Source organism: Lathamus discolor, chromosome 2 (genome assembly GCF_037157495.1).
Source record: "Lathamus discolor isolate bLatDis1 chromosome 2, bLatDis1.hap1, whole genome shotgun sequence".
In the NCBI taxonomy this organism is placed as follows: Eukaryota; Metazoa; Chordata; class Aves; order Psittaciformes; family Psittacidae; genus Lathamus; species Lathamus discolor.
The window spans coordinates 150,841,274-150,861,163 of NC_088885.1; the positions used below are offsets into that span (position 1 = coordinate 150,841,274).

The 19,890-nt window shown below is 41.3% G+C and overlaps 1 long non-coding RNA gene across 1 annotated transcript in view; it reads right to left on the minus strand.

Annotated features, from left to right (window-relative positions):
* Positions 1–2,292: 2,292 nt before the first annotated feature.
* The window catches only part of LOC136009440 (uncharacterized), a 48,603-nt gene continuing 31,005 nt past the window's right edge, over positions 2,293–19,890 (minus strand). The window contains exon 3 of the long non-coding RNA XR_010610565.1: positions 2,293–2,369. This is a non-coding gene — a long non-coding RNA (uncharacterized LOC136009440). The remainder of the gene's footprint in view (positions 2,370–19,890) is intronic.

Below are 19,890 nucleotides of genomic sequence, written 5' to 3' on the forward strand. Positions count from 1 at the left end.
TTAGCTCAGAACTACTCAGTCTCCAACATTTAAAAAGCATATACATGTAACCTAAATCCACTTTGACAGCCAGAGATTTAAGTATATCTCTATAAACAAATAAGTTCCATCCAGTTCCCAGTTACCAAACAGAAAAGAAGTTATATGGTAAAATCCTCAAAACACACAGGCATCTGGCTTGGGTACTCTATTCATTCCTCCCTAAACACACAAAGGAGTCTTGTTGAATCACTGCTGGGACTGTAATACAGAGGGACACATACCAACGCACCAGGAGGAAACACAGCATCAGGTTCATAAGGGGCTATGTGCCATCTGCTGGCACTGAACTCAACAAGAGGTGACATCGACCATCTTATACTCATCCCTGCACATTGTGACTTCTGCACGACACTGCTTCAGAGACTGCCTGGCCTTTCCCAGCTTCATCAGCTCAGCAAAATCCTGGAGCTAGGGCTGTTTATTCAACAGCAATTGGCAGGTTAAACATGGACAGTCAGAGAAGGTGTTTCCGTTGACTGCCCATTCACTAGGGGCAGCTGAACTGCAGTAGATACAAACTGTATGTGATGCAGTTCCCAAACCATCATCTGCAACCTGAGTGATTACAGAGCAGATGCAAATGGCTGTGGTCCAAAAGTTACTTCATGTGCAATTCAGCTTTCCTGCAAAGAAAAGGAGCAACCTGTGGGAGAAGGAAGGAAGGAAATATTGGGGAAGGCAATTATCTCTGCCATCTAGGCTTCATCTTCCTTTCTGTGAAGCAACATCCTTAGGAAAAGATCCATTTGGAACTTTGAACCATCCTACTAAAAACATCCTATGTGTTATTTTTTCAGCAGCATGTCTCAGTGCATTATTTGTCATCTTATTTATTATTTTAATTTGAAAAAATATCTCATTTGAAATGAGTAAAGAAGGAAAACCTCAGGCTTTTTTTTTCTCAGTTCATTGTTTCTAGGCTGAAGTTGCAATATGTAACAATCACTTCAGTTGTTTTTTGCCATTACTAGAAATAAAATAATGACTGAATGACTTACTATCACATGGCATTCAGATTACAAAAGCAGCACTACATAAAAACCAATGTGGCACATATTAAATGGATTAAAATTGAACTAGATTTCTAATAGGGACTGTATGATGTGGTTACTTGAAATAGCTGAAGATTAGACTCAGTGACCCAGGAGGTCTCTTCCAGACTTATACTCCTAAAAAGCAATTGTTAATAGAGAATCATCTTCAAAGGGGGAGTATTTTCTGTGGGTCTTATAGAGATCTCTTTTTGTCCAATGTTACCCAACATCTTTAGCCAGGATGGTGAAGTTTTTGGAGGACACAAGCATTTGGAGAACAGTGAACAATAATGGGAACGGGTCAATTGTGCTCACATCTTGGTAAACAGTGTTATTTTGAATGTCATTCTCCAATGAAACTCACTATTCCTACATCTGAGACAAAGTCACTCTTAGAGCATATCCAGAAGTATGTACTTCCAAAACCCTATTATAATATCCAGTAAAACAGGAGATAAGATGTTTGGTTGTATAAACAGCACGCTGTGCAAAGCGAAATGTTATTATTACCTCTGCCTAGAGTGCTAGTGAGTCTATTACTCAAATAACATGTGCACTCCAAGGAGGTAGCTGAAGCACTGGAAAGGGATCAGGAAAAGACTATAGCAATGATTCTATGTCTGGAAAATATGCCTTAAAACAAAAGCTCAGCCTCTTTAACTTCTCTAACAAAAATCTGAGAGGCAATGAAATCACAGACTGTATTTGGGGAATGGAAAATATTCCTGACAATAAAAAGTTGCTCAGTTCAGCAGACAAAGGCTTGCAGTGTCTGACCAGATAGAATTTGAAATTAAGATTCAGGTGAGATAAAGCATAGATTTTTAATAACGAGTTCAGATATTAACTGAAACAACTTACCAAGGAACATGGTAGATCTGTAAATCTCATGAAGTCTGAAAGGCCAAGTATCTTCCATAATAACATGACGTGGCTGAAAGAAGTATTCATCTCAACACAGGGTTGACAAGGGTTCTTGCTGAGAAGAAAGCGGTATGGGAGATCAAAGTCCCTTTATTCATTTTAAAACCTGTGACGAAAGCTAATCTGCACAAGTATACGTACCATCATATACAGCCTCTTGGCCATGATGTAGACTCTCTCAGGAATCTCTCCATCTAAAATGCACATTTATTTTGACTTCAGCGAGCCACCTACTAGGCCTTTATTCTTTCTAAACTTTTCCATTCTTTGAGTTCTGTTTTCATACCTTCTTTTAATCCAATGATTCCTCCTTGCCTCCCCATAAAGTTGTCATTTCCTTCAGATGCTCAGACTGATGAAAGAGCTACACTGAAATAAAAACTAAATGAGGTGAAAATATATCCCATAAAAAGAAAAAAAAGAACATTAAGGAGTTTACGGAGAGATTTCCTACTCCTCTGGCTCAGATAGCCATATTTTATTCCTTCTAGGAAACAGAAAACCCTTAATCCCGTAAGAATGCAGCCAGAATCAAAGCGCCAGAGGAGGCATTAGATTGCAAAAAGAGGAGGGGGGGAAGAAAGAAGAATTTTACAGTCAGCCCTTCAACACAATGTGAATGAATGGGCTAACACCACAGCTACTGTGTGGAGCACAGGCACGGAGCAGAAAGGACAGGGGAGAAAAATATGATAAACTAGAAATCTACACAAAGTCCACAGTCAGATAGCACTGGGTTAACACAGTGTAATAGGCTGTTAAGTGCTTAATGAGCCAGATGCCGTTAGGAAAAATGTCTATTAAAGGAAAAGAATGGAGGGAGAAGAAAGGCATGAAATGCTTGTGTTTGGTCATGATTAATTGAAATTGAGAGAACCAGTAAATTTCGCAGTTTCTTATCCCCAACATAAGAAACTGATTCTTTTTCAGAGGAAAATACATTCTGTCCCCAGCCAGCTCTCAGGTTATTGCTCCACCTGACTTGTCTGTTTGTTTGCTTGGGTTTTGACTCTGTGTGTGTGTTTGTTTATGCTTCAGTATTACAAATTGGTCAGTGATCAAACGAGACCAGCAACAGCCCAATATAACATCCCAGATTATGGAAAACAGGTGTCTTGAGAAAGGTGCCTGCTATAAATGCCACATCCTGTTCTCAGCATGCTTAAACACTTACATGGTTTGGTGAGTTATTTAATTTCCATTTTCAATCAGGGTATCTTATGAGTTTGAGAGTTTTGTTGTTATATATTAATTCACGTGAATTAAATAACATCCTTTAACTTACACCTCTCTGGTCTTCTCAAGCTAGTAAGGGACAGAGAGGTTAAACCTGTATCTGTAATTTAGTGAAACGACACTGCACTAGACGATAGATGCAGCTTTTCCTGGTCATTTCCATATGTTTCTGAAACAAACCCTGCCTGAAACTCTAGCACCTTCTGTTCCAGCCAAGTCAGGCACTGTACAACTCAACATCACTAAGAGATTGGGCTTGTATCGTTCCAATTACTTTTCCCTAAAAGGGAGTTCTCATTATTTTTACAATATTTCTTGTCTTCATTGTTGTCAAATTGCTTCTAAGAGATGAACACATGGAATTCATTGAGCATACAATGAAACCCACATTCAATTAGATATTGACTGTCTTGAGGGATAACAGCAATAAAATGTGGCCAAGGGGAAAAACAGTTCATGGATTATGGTACAGTGACCCAAGAGCTGTGGGCAGAGGAGAATGTTGCATAATCAAAACAAAAATGAGGCGAGCATGGGGAAGGGCATTGTTTTCTCCACGTCCTGCCATCCCATTCCACTGTTCCTGGAATCAACCCCGCCACTTGTGAGAAAGCCTCTTTGAAAATCAAACCCCTGCACTGTCCAATGGCTTTCAGCCGTATGGACCACAGATTCACCTGAACCAAGCCTGGTTGTTTCCCTGCCATGAGCATGACATGTTTTCTCACTCTGTCCTTCACATCCACCATACCAGTCAGAGGCCAGCAAAGCAAACTGTCATCTGCTGTGTGGTTCTTTAAGAAACCACACATTTTGCCCATGATACTGACTAACCCTGAGAAGATCACCATACCATAACTTCTAGTACAGCTTTATGTCATCTGCTTTTGGCTGCTTACCTAGTCTAAGCTATTTGTCTAGGTTCTATCTAGCCAAAGGAGGAGGATCACCTTAGAGTAACTCATCCAGCCCAACAGAGGTGATCCAGGAAGATGACTGTCTTGCTCCTTTGATGACACATGGGGACCAAATGTGCAGATGGCCATGTTAGGCAGAATGAATTACATCCTTATTTTCTAACTTCAGAGAACAGTTTTCAATGGATGCGACTGTAAGCTTATTGAAATCCACTTCAGTGACTTAATTTGGCTTCAAAACAGAGCAAACGTGAGCTAAGAGCATGTAGAAAGATGCTTAGCCTCTGTGAGACCACCAAGAACTGTATTCTTCCCTATCTTCGTGGTTATTGGAGAGGTCTAACGTTACTAGGCTCTTAAATAAGACTCTTCCCTTGAGTGACTGAGATGAAATGGGCCAAATCTTTTCTTTCCTGTCATTCTATGCAGTCATTTCTTTGCAACACCTGTATCTGCCAGCTGTACAAATTCTGCAGAATAATCTTGATCTAAATCCCAGCCCATTGCTTGCTTTTGCAGAGATAGATGGATACATTATCCACCAGATGCTGCAATAGCAAAAGCAACCATCAGGAGTGGCACTAAACCTCATATAGGTTCAAATCTATTTTGTTCTTTATTCGCTTCCTCCAACTCAAATTTGATCCTTTCTTCTCCTCTAACACTAAGCTTATGCTTTGTGAAGTTTCCATGTCACACTCCTTCTTGCTTTCTCCTTTACCATTCATATAGGAGCTTACACTAAAGATTTCAACCCTATTGTACTGTGGTCTGAACCACAACGGTCATAAGGCATGTTCTGTATAAAATAATCCCATTTCCTAGAATTCATTCCCACTTTCAGTATTTCTTTGCAGAGAATCTTTTTTGGGAAGATATAAATAATTTTCCTTTTCTCCTTCCTGGCTTAATATCATGGTTGATAAAGCTTAACAATTTCCTTTCCTCCCTTTCATAACATGCTGCCTCATATCTGGACCAAAGCAAGCAGCACCAAGAGGAAAACTTTCCTCTGAAAACAGGTGAGAATACACCATACAATATATCTGCCATCACTTTTGGCTTTAGTAACTCAAGAACAGGACTACTTCATCCCAAGGATGTTTTGGGGTACCTTTTTTGTCTAGTTTTAGGATGAGAACATTGTCTAATTACAATAAATGGTTAAGTTCAGCCCAAAAATGTCTCAGTTCAGAAGTTTGTGTGACTAGACCTGGTCTTTGGGAGTTTTGCATACTTCTACCAGTGCTCCAATGATACTCTCCAAAATAAAGGATTCATCTGGAACTGTCATCTACTGAACAAGAATTTGACCTTCTCTTTAGCTTACTTTAACACAAGTTTTACAGGATGGTGATATACTTTTCACTGACACTCTGATCTCATCCATCTCCCCACTGTGCAGTCTCCATGGATCCAAGTCATAAACCTGAAACACTTTGAGGATATTACGCTGGAGGAGGTGAGTGAAATCCTCTTCCCTGCTGCAGATTCACCATTGCAGTCAGCAATGCCTTCCCATCCCTTTTCTAAGAAGCAAGCTACCGTCTCTCCACCATCACACCCCACAAACCTGGGACATCGCCAAGGATATCTGCAGACAAAGGAGAGGAACACAGTTTCCTACCGCAAAAAACAGGGCTGCCAGTGCAGATGTTTAATGTGTACTCTTCTCTGCAGATCTGTACTAACTAGGGGTGCACGACCCAGCTTACATCAAAGAACCGATGTGAACTTTCATCCACAAATCAAATTACACACTAGTCCAAAAAGCATGGGGAAATGTGGACCAGAAGCACATACCTTGGAATTGGACGCAGCTTTGTGTTACTCCAATGTTAACATTACTTGCTGCGCACATCATACTGTATAAGCCACTGAAAGAAATGCCTTAAAACTAAAACTAAAACATTACAGAACAAAAGTTTCATGGCAGATGTAATTCAACCACGTACTAGGACAGCTTTGTTACACAGCCAGAGATAAAAGACAACACCAGTGGCTTGCTCATACGTGCTAGTTACCAGCAACACCCTCTTCAGCAAGGCTATGGCACAAATTCCTGTGATGTGCTCCACAATTCAGCCTCTTCCTCTTTAAAATCAATCATAGAGGTAAGCATTGCTCACGCCAACTTCAACACATATTCTTGTATTTCAATTTAAATTCAGTCATTGAGATGCATGACTGCCTTTTTTGGTCCTAGACTGCTTGTAAGTTCATGTGACACCTCTAGCTTATAAGGTAACACTTCATAAGCTACTGTGACATTCATCTCTTTGATGAGTTCAAACAAACTCTGTTCATTTATTCATAAAAACCTCAGTTTGGGGCTCCAAACAACTAGTCACAGAAATAACTACTCATAAAAAAGCACATCAGGAAGCCAGGAAGAGCCCAAACTCATTTCTGGTTTAGCAAATCAGTTGGCAGTGGAACTTTTTTCTTGTCAGCTGCCCAAACCTGGTGCTCTCTCCTTTTCTACACATCCAGAGTCACACGCCATGAGACAAATCAACTTTTCTGAGAATATTAGCCAACATGTTAGATTATATATAGGCATAGTTGACACCAACCCTTGCTGCCTTCTACTCAGAGTCCGGCCCTTGAGAACAAGGGGAAAATGTCCTAAATCATCCCAGCTAGATTCATTTAAGGCTCATTTATCAGAGCCTTTACGCCCATTGAAATGAATTTTCTGAAGCACATGAAAATCTACATATTAAGATCCATTGTCTTTTCGGTTTTTAGAAATCCTTTCATTTTTCACTTGTGCAATCTTTCTTGCAGAGCACAAAGGATACGTAGTTCAAATACCAGCGCGTGCTTGTGCTGGGGAGCCAGCATTACTTACCTTTTCATCCTTTTGTTAATGTTGCATCATACATCAAGTTTTAGAGACTGATCCTATGAGTCTTTATCACACCCTGCTCACAGTCACCTATGCATATGGAGAGTAGGTGTAAAGTTGTTCTCAAGCATAGCAATCAACTTTCTGCCATTGTACCACATCTTCTTCCCACCAGCACTGGATGCAAAACACCATCCAAATAATTAACACGCTTGCCTCCCTTTGGGTTGACTGATAAAATGGAATCGGACAAATGAATTTTTGGTCCCCGTTGATCTTTGAGTACACTGTGTTATGACAGGGTGTGAGGTGACATGTCAGATAATGTATCATGTCACACTCCTCGACTATTTGATGCCATTTAATGTAATGCATCCTGGCATGCCGTGCTGGGATGACACAAAATGAGAAAGAAGCCAAACTGGAAATACCAATTACCCACTCTTAACCCTGAGGCAGTAAGGGGGAAATGTGCCTGCATCTGGGTGACCCTTGCTCTGCTTATTGCCTATGCTTCATAATTCAGGGCGTTTGTTTCGGGTACTCCTCAATCTGAGGTCATTACCAAGCATTCAGATGGCCAAAGTGTCTGTAACTCTTTACTTCATCAGGAATCCAGGAGCAGAGGTAGAGACATCAACTGAAAAAACCCCATAATTCACTGTTCCCAGAGTGTCAAGTTGAGCTGATTTTTTGTGTCTAATGAGCTGCAAAGCCACAGGGTATAAGGAATAAAGAAAAGGCAGGAGAGTGCAGGAAGAAGGGAGACAGCACTGCTAGGGAGACTAAGCCGAAGGTCAGGCTTGTATCCAAAGGACAAACAGGGTTGAGGCTTGTGAGCTGTCTAGCAGAGTGGAAATAAGCAGGACATAGGAATAAAACACCCTGTTGTGCTGCAGGTCAGCCCTGGGAGAAGGTGACTCTCCTAGTCTAGCCTGAGAAGCTCACTGTCACCTTTCTCTCCATCTGAAGTCACTACTCTGAAATATCAACCAACCTGCTTGAGTAATTGCTGCCTAAACCGGTCCACTCAGAAGACCCAAGTCAAACTGTAGCCTCCTATTTGACCCCTCAAGCACTGAACGAGGGTACAATTTCACATGTGGTAATACTGGCAAACTAGAGGGAAAGCTAACCACTCAGCAGAGAGGCATGGTGGATCCCATGGGATTCCATGTCCCTCAGTTGTACCAGAGCAACACATGTGGCTAGCATAAACAAAAGTGCTCAAAATACTCCTTGATAGTGGCATAAATAGGATAATGCAGAGTGATGGTTTCACAACAACTGAGCTCAATACTACAGACAAGGCAAAAGTCAGTGAGCTTTCAGCAGTTTTCCATCTCCGAATCACTTTCCAACTTCAGATCTTCTTGCATTCCCACTACATATTTCTAAAAGCAACAATTTTCACACACATGTCAAGATCCCACATTCCAAATATATCATACCAAGAATGAGTTCAGATCAAGGATACTGCTTCCACTTGGTCCAAATCTAGTAAGGGTAAGTTTTTCCTCATAAATCTGTACGAGGCTGTGCTCTCCAAATAATGCTCTGTAATCTCAATGACCAGTCTTTCTTATTGTAGCATTCTATTTCCCCCATAACTCGTTCCTGGGAAACATATCTGTGCATTCCTCCTCTGTCTTGAAGCATGTATTAGTGCAGACATCTATGTATGGTTACATATGCCTTGCCATTATTTGCTCATCATTTTCCAAAAACCCATGATGGGTTGTCTGAAGACAATTGATTCTTCAGATTTTTTAATGGGAATAAAGGAAGACAGACATTTCGGTGTGATGCAAAACACTTCAGCCCTCAACATGTACTTTGTTGAAACCTCTAAAAGAGAATTTGCATTTATAATCTTATTTATAATACTTCTTTGGAAATTAAATGAAAAAGAAACCACCAAAAAAAGCCACCATGATCAAACCAAAATTATACCTCCATGAAAAATGTCATAGAGATATGAGACATGCATTCAGTGTATCTGTCAGAGGCTGCCTTGGTCTGTTCCCATGCAGAACTCTGGAAACAAACTGTTTAAGGGTATATTTTCATTAATTACTTCCATGGTTGAAGAAACATTATCCTAGGCCATAGAAAAATGGTTTAGTGATACTGTGAGAAAGATGGAGAAATGCTCCAGAGTGCTTTCTGTTAGAAATGAAAATGAGCACATCTTGTTATATCATTCAACAGCTGGCTATTATGAATATGATATGGTGGATCATAACTACACTGGACTTACATGTGGACTAACAAATTCCATGTTGTTCACAGCCAAGCAGATTTGGGAGGCTCTTTATGGCAAAGCTAAGGGAAACACAGATTTACCAAAAGATTAATTTATCTTGTTGGGGTGCATACTGTAGTTACTGTGTACGTTGTGTGAACTTCTTTTTCAACATTAAGTAAGTTCCCTGTTTATAAAAGAGAAAAAGCCTAGCCAGTCTCCAACAGAGCAGCAAAACTGAACAAATTGCAGAATTGTACCATGCAATTGGCAGAAGAAAAGCACTAAAATGATGCAATCAAATTCCAACCGGATGGAATACCGAAAAATAAATAAATAAAAAATCAGACATCTGAAACTGTTCCACCAAATCAATGTGGCAACTGCAGGGTTTAAGATAAAATCTCTGTGCCGGGTCCTGAACAAATGACGTGAGCAGGAATGCAGACATGAAGCACTCTCAGTTTAGAGACACAGACTAAGTCCCATGAGTGACACAGTTCAAAGCTGCAGGACTTTTCAGACCTATTGATGAATCAGTTGTGGTTTTTTTAAACACAATGTGTTTAACACTTCTTCAGTCCTTGAAACGGTCCTACACAGAAACAAAGAGCATTTAGGACTGCAATGGAGGTTAATAGAGAGATGAGCTTCCTAGAGGCAACAGATGGGGCAGCCTTGGGGGAATCAGCAAGATTCACCCAAAGCATACAGAGTTGAGCTGATCCTGCTTGTCTCCAACAAGCTACAGCTCTGCACCAAGTAATAAACCCACTCAACACTGCCCCATTTCTGACTTCTCATCCTGCAGCCATCTCTGAAAAAATGCCACCATAATCCTAGCAATCATCAGCGCACCATAAGTTTCTGTTAAAGTATCTGTATACATTAGAAATGTGGGTCTATTGACATATGCACACACAAACAATTCTCTCTAAATAGAATAAATAGGTGAAACAGCTTTCACCTATTTACCAATGCATTTAATATCTTTACGAATATTTCTACTTTGTTTTTCCTTTTGCCTTCAGACCTGTCTATGCTGTGATTCTCCTACAGTTTCAATAGTTAAATTTCATGCTTTAGAGGCTATATAAAATATTCTTAAGGAACAGCCACTAAAAGAACAAGAACACTCATAAGGATTCCGCAGGAGCCTCTCAGTTGTCTTTATTTCCTATTTTATTGCAGTAAAACATTACATGTTTGAGTCATTCCATTCTCAAAAAATTTGTAACTGCAGGTAAAGGAAATGCTTAAACAGTTAGGACAGTGATCAAAATCTCAGTCCTGCCAATGAGTCCTGTCTCTGAGTAGTTCCAAAGAATATGGTGATATATATAAATATCAATATATCTAGATAAAAATAACTACTATTCTGTTGTTAGAGAAGTTTTAATGAGATATGAAACTACAACTCTACCAGATCAAGCACAAAAGCAAAGAAAAGTCATTTGTTGGTTTGTTAAGGAACCTGTGAGAGTTATAACATCCTGGCAACTACTGCTTATGAGCGTATTTTCTCTTGAAAACTCTTTCCTCTATAATTCAGCACTTGATCAGTTGACATAGAAAAGACTCATCAACATCCAGCTCAAAAAGCTACACTCAACTCTGTGGTAACATTGCCACAAAAGTTAGTAGAACTTTGTTCACCAGGTAATCACGTGCATTTAATGGAAGAGAGATGCCAAATGCGCTTGCAATGTCTGTGGTCAGAATGGCTGTTACCAGAGCACACCACATATGCTAACACTGCTGCTGGGGCTTCAGCAGAAAGGAATACATAGAAGAGTTAGGGTAGTTAGTAGTGGAAGAGCTACAGCCTTACCAAGGGCCTTTTCTAGTCTGTAGTTCAGTGTCACTAATCCAATATCTGCTTCCAAATTTTCTCTTGGTAGAACATTTTAGAAAGTCTTGGATTTCTTCTAAACCCATTGATATTCCTCTTGTTTTAAATTAGGAGCACCATGTAGAAAATGTTATGTCATCCATACACCAGACACCATAGCTTAAAGAGTCTCAGACACTTCATCTGAAAAATATAATCCCAAAGCTTATATTTCTTTCTAACTTGGCTCCTTAAATAAGTAAGGCTTGGGATAACAATATATTCTGTCAGGCAGTCCTTCAGCAATAGCTTCAACATGTCAATCCACTTCAATCAAGTGTGGCAAAGGCATAGCAACCTCAGATATCCTGCATCCCTACAGGTTTTTGTTTTTTTTTTTTTGATATAGGTAGCAGAGTAAGAGAGCAAGACATTAATGACAGCAAGGTCGATGTGCAGTAGCTTATTTTAGATACCAAGAATACACAGATATGGTACCTCTCATGCCCTCCATTAGACAAACATAAGTACCTAGATTTCTGAAGTTCTGCTGCTCATAATGCTTCCCTCCCTCCATTAGACATACCGAGAAACATCAAGAGGCAAACTGTCTTTTATAATGAGCCAAAGCAGAGCACCTCCCTTTTGGAGAGAATTTTCTAAATAGAAGAAAAACAAGATCAAGATTTTAAGGATCTTATTCACAATGACAAGCAGCTGTTAAGACATGACTTTATGTGACATTGGAACTATCATTCACACCTGACTGAAGGAAATAGTGTATTCCCTGGAATAAGGTATTACTCACTATTCAATCAAGTATCAGTTGCCGACCCATAAACTATCCCATCACCATCATGAGGTTTATACGGGGATAAATTTACAGTAGTTCTAAATGAAGTCTTGAGCTTTGGCCATCAGACTTGACAATCCCTATGTGGAGTCCTATTACTTACAGATGAGCTGCAGCCTACCATTACAAGTATTTTGATTTCAAGCCTGCAAATTGTCAGTCTTTATCTAACTAATTATCACTGCAAGAACAAATAATGCAATCTAAATTAAGAAACAGTAGAGAAATATTATTATTCGTGGCAACTTGTTTGACCACAGGTTTTGCTGTTGGATTGGTGGGTTTACTTTCACTACAACACTGGGACCCAGTATGGGAAATGATGATGTAATGTTCCAGGAAAAAATGCAAGAAATGAGGAATCCTCCACCTTTCAAAACAGTTCACAAATTATATCAGAGAGGATTAAGCCCTTGAGTTCTGGGGCTCCCCAGGAGAGAAGTGCCATCTCTTTCAACTCACATGTGACTTTCTCCTACACAGAGATTGTGGCAGCATTTTGAGAAGTCAGCAGGAATATTCTGCTTTTTGGCTCCAACATTAAATGTGATCAGATTATGCCAAGAAAAAAAAAAACAAGAAAAATAGCTGAGAGGAACCATGACCCAATGGAGCGTAAATCCAAAGAAATTTCCACCTGCAAAGGAAAGATTTGTGAGAGAAAAAATGACTGGAAGTTTCCTTATACAGTGGCTTTCCTGACACACTTAGGGGTTAAAAAACAGATAAGAGCTGAGGAAGCCTCTGGAGCACACGGGTTTCAGGTGTGAAAGGAGCTAAAACCCAATGTAAAAAAAAGCCCCAACTTTGTTTCAAAACAATCTTTTCAGCATGAGCTAAGCATTAGTGTGGCACTTTGTTCTATTTGTTATTTGTACAACAGAAGGTCATAGAGGTCTCCAAGGACAAGGTCCTTTGTGTTAAGTTCCTCACACAAGCATTGTAAGAGATACTGCCTGTCAAAAAATCTTTCTAAATGGATGTGACAAGTATGGGGAGAAAGTAAGCAGCAGAATGCAACACAATTTTCTGCATGAGGAACTTAAGAGAAATTAAAAAACATGCCCAAAGACATTGCAGAAATCACTATCAAGGCACTGATTTGATCGCAGCTCCTAGGTCATAGTCACTATATGACTGCTGATAATACAATAACCTGACATAGCACATTAACCACATTAACCCTCCCTGACAACAAAACACACAGAAGTACATTCCAGAGCATTTAAAAATTATGTTTTAAATTATTAATAATGTAAAAAATAAAACAATTAAGAAAAGCTGTCAATTCTAACAAAAAACACTTCAGCACATTCTCAGATACCTTCTTAACTCCTGCTCCTCAGTTCCCTGATTTCCTTTGACTATGGGCTCTTTAAGTACCCACCAAATATTCCTGGTTACTTCACACACTTCTGGTCCTTACCTACAATCCGAGGGCTCTGTCCACCTGTTTCAGACAACCAGTGCCAGTGCAGTGATCGGACTGGCTGGTCTGAGGAAAGCAAGCAGAACTATAACCTTGAAATACACTTTTCAAAAGGCAGTAAGAGATCCCAATGAGGACAACCAAGCATTGGAACAGGCTAACCAGAGAGGCTGTGCTCTTTTTATCTTTTGAAAACCCAAAGGCATAAAGGTCTGAGCAACAAAGAATTACAGAATCATTGAATAGGCTGGGTTGGAAGGACCTTAAAGATCATACTGATCTTACAGCTGACCCTTCCTTGAATAGAAGGTTGGGCAAGAAATTTCCTGCAGTCCTTTCCAATCTGGATTTATCCCATGATCTCATGATCTGACTGTGTGATACAGATTCTCAGATCTATGGAAAATGGATTCTTATTTTAAATTCTGCAATATAATTCAGTTTAAGCTAAGTCTCGCCAGATGAAATAGAAATAAAAGTAACTTCTGTCTACATGAATTTGACATTAAATAAAAAGAAGCAATTTGTGGTATTGATACCAGCAGTGGTGCTTCCAATAGCAGTCAGATAGGCTAATCACTTTCTAACACTGATCACAGGTATAAAATCCTCAGTAGGAAATTTGATAACAATGTGATAAATGAGTTGTTGGAACCTGATGTCCTGGCCCAGCCTGGAGATCTTGTGCTCCCCTTGCTCTCTACCTGCTCTATCAACTCACACCATCGGCAAAGCCATTTAAAACACTGCAAAGCTCTAAGCACTGTGCACGTGGGAATGCATGCAGGTCTCAGAAGAAAAATGTTGGATTTGCTGCACAAACTTGACAAAATGCAAAACACAGAGGCAGTAGAGGCTCAGCTGCATCTTTTCAGGTATGAATTATTGCTGGGCAAGGTAATAAGTCACAAAGCCATAGCAGAAGATAATACTGGTTTCTTACGTATAACTTTTAAGTCATTTAGGGCAGACAACCTTTGTCCTCTTTATGCGGTTTATAAGAAGACACCTATTTGAAGGTTTTTGAATTCTGATGAGGCTCATTTGTTAATATTTAACATATCCCAAGAGCACTTCACAGTTCCTTGCTTGTTACTGGAAATTTACATGGTATAGTTGTTCAGATGCAGCATAATATTTGCCTCTGAAAACTTTAAATCAGTGTGACTGTCTTCACAAAACAGTGCGCACCAGTCGCATGGCATGTTCAATCAATGAAATATTTGCTGGGTGATGTGCTATGAGGTATGCTACAACAGCTTATTGCGTAGACTCTGGTTGGGTTTATTACTTACACTGTAGACTGACAATATCAATGTTGACTTAGATCTGTTCACACAATTGTGATATCATTTTACTGAAATGTGAAACTATGATGCTTTCCACTGGCACAGTTTAGACCAATGCTGTTGTATTAGCATTCTGTAGCACATTAAAAGAGAGAACATGGACTACCACACAGACAACTTTCATGTTATACCACTTCACAGAAGCCAGTAGCCCTATCAGGTACTAATATGAACCAAGGACTTGGTGCACACAGCTGAGAAACGATGGCTTCAGTAATTATTCAGTTATCATTCAGTTGGTCGATGAGAAAATGAACATGGGCCGGCAGTGTGCGCTCGCAGCCCAGAAAGCCAACCGTATCCTGGGCTGCATCAAAAGGAGTGTGATCTCGAAGAGGTCGAAGGAGATGATCCTGCCCCTCTACTCTGCTCTTGTGGGACCTCACTTGGAGTATTGGGTGCAGTTTTGGTGTCCTCAACATAAAAAGGACATGGAACTGCTGGAACAAGTCCAGAGGAGGGCCACGAGGATGATCAGGGGACTGGAGCACCTCCCGTATGAAGATAGGCTGAGGAAGTTGGGGCTGTTCAGCCTGGAGAAGAGAAGGCTGCGTGGAGACCTCAGAGCAGCCTTCTAGTATCTGAAGGGGGCCTATAGGGATGCTGGGGAGGGGACTCTTTGTCAGGGACTGTAGTGACGTGACAAGGGGTAACGGGTTAAAACTTAAACAGGGGAAGTTTAGATTGGATATAAGAAGGAAATTCTTTCCTGTTAGGGTGGTGAGGCACTGGAATGGGTTGCCCAGGGAGGTTGTGAGTGCTCCATCCCTGGCAGTGTTCAAGGCCAGGTTGGATGAAGCCTTGGGTGACATGGTTTAGTGTGAGGTGTCCCTGTCCATTACAGGGGGGTTGGAACTAGATGATCTTGAGGTCCTTTCCAACCCTAACTATTCTATGATCCTATGATTCTATGATCAGCTGAATTGTGAAGAGTGTCCGTATGATTGCTTGTCTCCAGATATGTGGAAATACAATGCAACTTTAAAGTTCTTTATCAAAGTTTCACGTAAGAGAGTTGGCCTCATCATCAGGTTAGGAGCATGTGCTCAGAAGGTCATGGAGAGCTACAGCAGCCCAGCTCCTATGCTTCAGTGAGTTCAATTGCCATGTCTCCATTACATGTTTGAGCCCTATTGTGCACTTGATTTAAGCTGGTTGATCCCATTGCCTGAAATCCCTGTGCAACACGGTGATCTAGGTCTGTACAACTTCCAGCGTACCTATAGAGAAATACAAATACCAGCCATGGTTTTATAAGGATAGCGAAAGAACCTGTAAATATAAAGACATGTCAAGAAAAAACTGGAACATGCCAAGAAAATCATATTGTGCAACTGTTAAGTGCTAGTGATAATCTACAGTCAAGGGTCTGCAAAAAGCATAACAGCAAGAGCCACTGCTCTTTCTGTTCCCCTGAGCATCAGAAAACGCATCAGATACTCAGCAACAGTTATGCAATAGGAAGCAATAATTTCCGGCAATTTCCACATCAGCGTATTATATAATGAACACACTGATGTGGAACTGACCAACGACCAAGCCACAGAAGGATGTAACATTGGCAAGTAGATTTACAACTCTTAAAAAGACAAAAAAGGAAAGTGGAAGAAAGAAAAAAGGTGTTAGTTCTAATACCAGAAATCACCCAGGCACTCCGCAGACATTGTGCAATGTTGTTCTACAACGCCCCAAGAAGGATGCTGAATGGGTACACGTGTCCCTATTTCATATCTGTATAAAGTAAGGGAAGGATGAGAAGTTGTGAAGTACAGGAATATGACTGCAGGAATTTGCATTCTTGTGCCAGTCTCACTTAGAAATACTTGGAAAGACATTGGGAAAGCTACTTCAGGCCAAAATTCAAAGGTATTTTATAAAATCTGGCTCCTCAGCCAGATCTTCAAATGCTCCATAGCTGGAGTTTATTGATTTTACGGGAAGTTAGTGGAAAATCATTCCAGCAATCTTTAGAGAAAAAAAATCTCTGACATCTCCCGAGTCTGGCACTGGTGATGTACCCCAGAGACAGTACGCATGCTTCGTGTTGTACATATGCCAATCTGAGGCCTTGCTAAGCTTGCACTTAGGTCTGTCTTTGTAACCTAGAGTTGCTCATATTTTCTCATTCACTTGTCTGTTTAGGAGCTAAGCTTTTTGGAGCAAGGACAGTCAATAACTTACATGTTATTAGTTGACAGAGCCCCCTGTCCAGAGGCACTCCTGAAGGGCAAAGGAGACTAGGAATGTTGAATATTGTTCAGGAAGGACATCTTAAAGGCTGTTCCTATGTGCAGATAGATGAGGCAGTGGGGAAGAACACTGTCCTGGCCCAACAGAGAGCTATGGGTTGAACTCAGGAAAAGAAGGAGAATTTATTCCCTTTGGAAGAAGGGGCAGGCAGACTTCCGTATGAGGATGGTCTGCTAGGCATATTGGACCCCCTGTTGATCTCAGGAGGGCGTCACCTACAACTATAACCATTTTTTACATCCTTGTGGAGGTGATCATAGTATGGTGCATGTGCCTTCCTGACCCTGTCACCAACTCTGGCATGGATGGACGTTCATCCTCCTCATCCATTGACAGGCCATCCACATAAAGAGCCTTATACCTGTTGTATGGAGGCACCCGGGAGGGTGAGGTGGACAAAGGGAGGGGTTTGCCTGCAACCCTTGGTGTGGACTTGCATCCATTCACTCATCCCTTGAGATAATTGCCTTCGGTCTTGCAGGGGGAGGATTCAGCCCCCCCTGGTTCTTGTTTTTTTTTCTGCTGGCCATCTCAGTGTGGCCAGAGCCTGGTCCCATCAATCTATCTCCTTCTCAGACTCCCTGGTGCTTCTTAATCTTTCTACTTTCTCTTTCAGCTCTGCCACCAGGCTGAGCAAATCACCTGCCTGATCACAACTGAGACAGATTGCTGTCCCTAACACCATGAGATACAAGAGAAAGGCTCTGGCACTCCCTGCTGCCCAAGACCTGTGTCACTGCATCTTTTCACGGAAGCTCCGTCTCGGTTGCTACATCAATTCTGGTGAGTGCAGAGGATGCAACTTTGCACCAGGTAGATACCATTTCCAGGCTACTTCTGGGACGGAACTGGGGTTGTTTAGTAGAGGCAGTATTAAAGAAAGCAAGTAGCTTTTAATATTTGAGGGAGAAAACTCATCTCAGCTGTGCTCATGGTCCAGCTCAGGTCATCACAACTTTCCCAAGGTGAAAGTCAGCCTGACTCAAAGAAGGGTTAAGGTTCATATATGTCCCCTTATGTCTCTGCAATAAGAATGTTTCCTAGGACAGAGCATAGGAAGCCACAATCTTTGTAATCTTAATCTTACATAAAGCACAGTTATAGAACCATAGAATCATAAAATAGTTAGAGTTGGAAAGGACCTTAAGATCACCTAGTTCCAACCCCCCTGCCATGGGCAGGGACACCTCACACTAAACCATCCCACCCAAAGCTCTGTCCAACTTGGACTTAAACACTGCCAGGGATGGAGCATTCACAGCTTCCTTGGGCAACCCATTCCAGTGCCTCACCACCCTAACAGGAAAGAACTTCTTTATATCCAAGCTAAACTTCCCCTGTTTAAGTTTGAACCCGTTGCCCCTTGTCCTGTCACTACAGTCCCTGATGAAGAGTCCCTCTCCAGCATCCTTAGAGGCTCCCTTCAGGTACTAGAAGGCTTCTATGGGGTCTCCATGCAGCCTTCTCTTCTCCAGGCTGAACAGCCCCAACTTCCTCAGCCTGTCTTCATATGGGAGGTGCTCCAGTCCCCTCATCATCCTCGTGGCCTCCTCTGGACTTGTTCCAGCAGTTCCATGTCCTTTTTATGTTGAGGACCCCAGAACTGCACACAATGCTCCAGGTGAGGTCTCACGAGAGCAGAGTAGAGGGGCAGGATCACCTCCTTCGACCTGCTGGTCACGCTCCTTTTGATGCAGCCCAGGATACGGTTGGCTTTCTGGGCTGTGAGCGCACACTGAAGCCGGCTCATGCTCATTTTCTCACTGACCAGCACCCCCAAGTCCTTCTCCGCAGGGCCGCTCTAAATCTCTTCTCTGCCCAACCTCTAGCTGTGCCTGGGATTGCTCCGACCCAGGTGTAGGACCTTGCAACTACAATCACGTTCACCGTGACTGGGTAACTTATGCAAATGTCATGGTCCTTCTGGGAAAATCAGTGGCAAATTTGCACTAGTGCCAGCAAGAAACCACCTATAGCCAAAGTAAAATATCATTAACCCTGTGCTGGGATTTTTTTTCAGCAGTGATGTCTACAGCCAGAGCATGATGAGCAGAATTATCAGCATATTAGTATTTATTCTGATATGACAGCATTAGATTTGACAAGTGACAGACTTAATGCAACAAGTCTTTGATTCTGGCAGGCAGTTTCTTTCCAGAGTCCCGGAGGTTATGCAGAATAGGAGACAACTATTTTCATATTCAGTCTGCAGAGTCAGGGCTCCAGGGAAAATGTTTTCTTTACCTTAAAGTTTTTGGAACATAAATTTTACAGACATATATTCACATCTGCTTCCACACTTCTAAAGACATTTACAGGTGATCTGACCCCTTTTCAGCCTCATTAGACTTAGCAAATAATGGCAAACAAACAATCAGACCCCTCTGAAGGAGAAATGTGTCCAGACTGTCCAAGTAAGGTGCATTGTTAATTGGCATATCCATGCACTAGTGAGTATTGCTTGGCTCATTGCCGCTCTGTGATTTAACGCAGCAGTCTCTACTTCCCCCAGTGTCTGATAGTAACGTGACAAGGGATTTTAAAATGTATGCATCTGGGAAACGTAATAAAGTAAAAATACTGGGGAGAAAACAAGGGAGAGGCTGTATATTTATAAGAGGTTTTGTATAAGCAATGCCAAATGACAGTTCTACCAAAGGTTGAAGTTAGGGAGATCATGCTGCAAAAGGGCATTTAGATGAAAATACACAGCTAAGCAGTAAAAGAACTTGTGGATGTTTAGACTCACTGAATATCATAGAACGGTTTGGCTTGGAAGGGACCTAACCCTCTGCCATGGGGCAGGGACACCTCCCACCAGATTTGGTTGCCCAAAGCCCCATCTAACCTGGCCTTGGACACTGCCAGGGAAATCAAGCCTGTGTCTGAAACAGGGAACTGAAAATTAAGGAATACAAAACCTGAGACT